Consider the following 4513-nt stretch of genomic DNA (forward strand, 5'->3'; position numbering starts at 1 on the left):
GTCGCCGGGCCAGGCCGCGAGCGCCGCCCGCGCCTCTCGGCGTGCGGCGGTGGGCGAGGGCGGAGCGCCCCGGGCCGAACCGCACCGCGAGAGCGGTGACCGGCCTGTCTGCCGCGCGCGACGGCTCGGCCCGGACTTCCAGGGGTGCGGGGAAAAATGTCCCGGGGGGAAGGGGAGGGCCCGGGAGGGACTGAGGAGCGCAAAGCGGCAGCTCCCCGGAGCTCCCAGCAGTCGGTAAGCGGCGCGGTGCCTCGGCGGGCACGGCCAGCGGCAAAGTGCCCCGGGCAGCGCTGTCCGCCGCCCTCCCGTCGCGTTACCTCGCTCTCGCCTGCCTGCAAGCGGCAGTGCCGGGCGCTCAGGCCGGGCTGCGGAGCTCCGCTGCGCTCCAGCCCCTCATTTCCCTCACTTCAGCCGGTCTGGAGCCGCTGCGCTTCCAAAATACCATTAGGCAACTGCAAGGGATGTTGCTAGGATACCGAGCCCTCTGCAATCGCTTCTTATCTCCCTGTGCTAACGCTGCCTACCTTTCCAACAGCTCTTGACGTTTATCTGTCGGTGATTTTCTTAGGAAAAAAACATGTTGAATAAGAGGCATTTTAGATTTAGAAGGTGTTTTTCATTACAGTGTAACTGAAAAAATAACATTTTGCAAGCACTGGGTAGATAGTGGAGCTCTGCAGTTAATAGATAGAAGGTTTGTGTCGCAGTTCATTTGCGGGTTTGTGTGTGTGTGTTGTTTTTTTAAGTACCGGGTGCAGGTACGTGCAGAGAAGGACTGGTCCATGCTGAGGGACATTAGTGTTTCTGTAAATGGAGGTCACTGCACACACTGTTCTTGTTTTTCCTGCTCTCCTTCTCCATCCTTCCTCCAGCCTGTCCATGGGTTCAAACCATAGGTTTCCCTCATCATAGCTGTAGATGTATTTTCCTTCTGTCTCCCGTCTCCCCAGAAAAATTATGACCTCAGGGGTGTGCCCTTTCATCTCCATTTTCTTGTCTGTTTTTACTTCTTTTTCTGTGGACAATGGGTCACACCGAATCTCAGAACCTTTTAGGCTGGAAAAGACCTCCAAGATCACTGAGTCTGACTGTGACCAAACACCACCTTGTCAACTAGACCATGTCACCAAGTGCCACATCAGGCATTTCTTGAACGCCTCCAGGGACAGTGACTCCCTGGAGTCACTTGTACCTCCCTGGGCAGTCCGTTCCAATGTTTAAGCCCTTCCATAAAGAAATTCTTTATGATGTCCAGTCTGAACCTCCCCATGTGTAGCTTGAGGCCCCTTCCTCTTGTCCTGTTGCTGGTTGCCCAGAAGAAGAGCACGGCCCTCCCCTGGCTTCAACTTCTTCAGGCACCTGCAGGGAGTGAGAAGGTCTCCCCTGACCCTTATTTTTCTCCAGGCTAAACACCCCCAGCTTTCTCTGCTACTCCTCATATGACTTAATCTCCAGACTGTTGAGCAGATCCATTGCTCTCTCCTGGACATGCTCCAGGACCTCAGTGTCTTTCCTGAAGTGAGGGATCCACAGCTGGACCCAGCACTTGAAGTGTGGCCTTGAGTCATTTAGGAGATGCTGAATGCTAAAACTGGGACCACACTTCCAGAACGCCTAGTGCTGTGTATACCCTAAAACAGGTGACACAATTAAGAGGATTTTATATATTTAAAGAAATTAACACTAAGGATTTCATTTATTTAAGACTATAGATAACAGGCCTGAACTGATATTGTTTTTCTTGGTTTTCCCACAGTTCTGAGAATTTAGATGTTTCCTGGTTTTAGATTTATTTTCTTATTTTAGAGTTAAGTTGTAAATTTGTAACTGTTGAGCTGTTTCCTGTTGTTAGAGTTAAGTTGTAAGTTTGTAACTGTTGAGCTATAAGCCTGCAGCATGCCGTATTGATAACTTGTATTGCTAGTGGTCCCGCCTGACAGCTCCCTAGAGTGAATGTTACGAATTCAAGAATATATAGGATACATCACCAACTAAAAATAGGCCCGAGCCTGTTAAATTGAGTTGAAGGCCTCATTGAAGGCCTAGGTCGAGGTTTTTGCACAAAGCCGAGTCTATCACCTTGTGTGCAAGGGCCCTGCAGAGGACTTGCTAGTGCACACACTGCAAAAAAGACCAATTTCTTCCACTATTTACCATTCCAGGTGAACAAGTTGTCCCACCAATCGATACATTCCCCAAACAAGGGGGTCTATTTTTGTGTTCCAACATAGGTTAGTTTTCTAAAATTTTGAGTAGTGTTTTTAATTACATGACTGTGGTCATCAATATCTAGGCAGCATTCTGAAGTGTTAAATTTCCCACAGATCCCTCTTTCCTCTGTGAGGAGGTAGTCCACTGCCAATCACATCTGGCAAATTACTGATTGTGTTTGTTTTTGCAGCTGGTTTAAGAGATCAGTGGTCAGAGTTGTTTGGTTGGACGTTATTTCAAGTACTGCTTGTAAAGGGATGATTCGACTGAGCATCAACTGAGTATATACTGGGGTTCTGGACCTCCAGGCTCTATCTTGGCTCTGGCCCAGGTAGCCGGCCCATAGGTATCAATAATCTTTTCTGGGGTCCAAATTTCATTGTTCCAGTTTTGGGTTCTGCCAAATAAACTTTTTTTTCTGGCCAGGTCATCATATACTGGCACTCCAAAGTCTGATTTTGCATCCTTAGGCAGTAAGAATTGTGCCACTCCTGGTCCACCCTCCAGGTAATTTCACATATGCTGTGTTGCCACAGATCCAAAATAAATTTTTAGGTGCATCCCAGAAATTAGAATCTTGATTTGTTACATGTTTCCAATATTTGGATAGGATTTCTGTTGCCCAGAATGGGTTGATATAATCTCCTAGGCATTCAAACATTTTTTTCTTTTTCACTGTATACACATCTACTTTCAGTTTTTAGGGTTTCTAATGCCCACAATGAGTTGATATAATCTCCTAGGCATTCAAACATTTTTTTTCTTTTTCACTGTATACACATCTACTTTCAGTTTTTTCTATTGACCAATATGAATGGGGGGTTTCTGGGATCCACCTGGTATGTGTGTCATTTGCTGCTAGATATCTCTTACATGGCATTTCTCCTACTTCTGTAGTATACATTTTCCCTTTTCTTGACAAACACTCTTCTCCTATTATTGTTGATTTTAGCTTTCACTCTCCTTCCCTTCTTTTGGGTACTACCATGCTTTTTCTTGATGCAATCCATTTTAAAATGTCTAGGGGACCTAAACAGATACCATCCCATGGCCGAATTTCACATAAGTGTGTCCCCCCGCACACCCAACAATCAGTCAAATTAAATTCTTTTGTAATCTTTTCTATAAAAGATTCAATAATACCATATCAATAAAAAGATCCTTACCATATATTTGTCCCTCTCTATCCCTTTGTCTTTTCAATTGCACTTCTTCCCTTCGAATATATCCTCTAAGTTGGTTTCACTTTCTTGTTCAAAACATACCCATCTTTCTTTCATAGGGCATTCTCCTGACATCCTCTGGCTTGGGTTTGGAATATTTCTAGCTAGCCAATATATTTTATTATCTTCTTTACAGGTTGTTAACTGGGAGTGATTGATACATTTGGGGCTCATGTTTGTGTACTCTGATTAATACACTTACTGTATCTCCTCTATACAAGGGATAGTAACACTTCCCACAAGTGTTTCCTCCACTTCCTCTGAAGCATGTGAGTAGTAGCATTGCTACCCATGGGAATCTGGTATGGGCTGGCCTCCTCACCTCTTGAACCACAGGGGTTTTCTTGGTGCCCTGAGAGTATTTCCTGGAGGTAGTTCCCAATCCAGTCTCGCCTCCCACCTCTGGTTTTCCCTTCTTCCGGAGTCATTCTGACAAGACTCTTATTGTACTGACTCCCTTCCCTCAATTTGGTCCCAATTAGGGCGGCAAGGAGAGTGTTCTATGGAACAGTACCGGAAACTGAGATGTTATTTTGATTGTCAGTTCTTAGCTGAACAAAACTTAACTTACACTATAACTATAATAAATATTAACAAACTTTAAGGATATAAAGATAACAATGTTGATGTTTCCCTTGGGGGGTTGTGTTCAGGGTTGCACTTTTCAGTGTTTTCCTCAGGACCAATTTCAAGTTTTTATCATTTCTGCTGGCTATAGGCCATTCACTTTCCTCAGCTGGGGCTTGTGCTGGACCCTTCACTCGACTTGCATGAGTTCACCCCTGCTCCTTTGTTCTTACTGCTGTGTTTGTTATAAGCAGCACCTGGAAGGGGCTTTCAAAGCAAGCAGTTAGTGGAGGGTTTTTCCATGATTTAATTAATACCCAGTCTCCCAGGTTAATACCATGTATTTTACAGTTCAGTGGGGAATTTTGGGGAAGGTAGCCCTTTTCCCTTAGTTCTTCTAGGGCTGTTGTTACTTGTTATAGGTAAAAATAAATAAAGCCAAATTAATAATTAATAAAGATAGATTTTATTTTGCAACTGATGTACAGTCTCAATAGCCACAATCAAAGGAA

This window comes from Onychostruthus taczanowskii, unplaced genomic scaffold (assembly GCF_017590055.1).
Source record: "Onychostruthus taczanowskii isolate IOZ18803 unplaced genomic scaffold, ASM1759005v1 scaffold3, whole genome shotgun sequence".
Classification (NCBI taxonomy): domain Eukaryota; kingdom Metazoa; phylum Chordata; class Aves; order Passeriformes; family Passeridae; genus Onychostruthus; species Onychostruthus taczanowskii.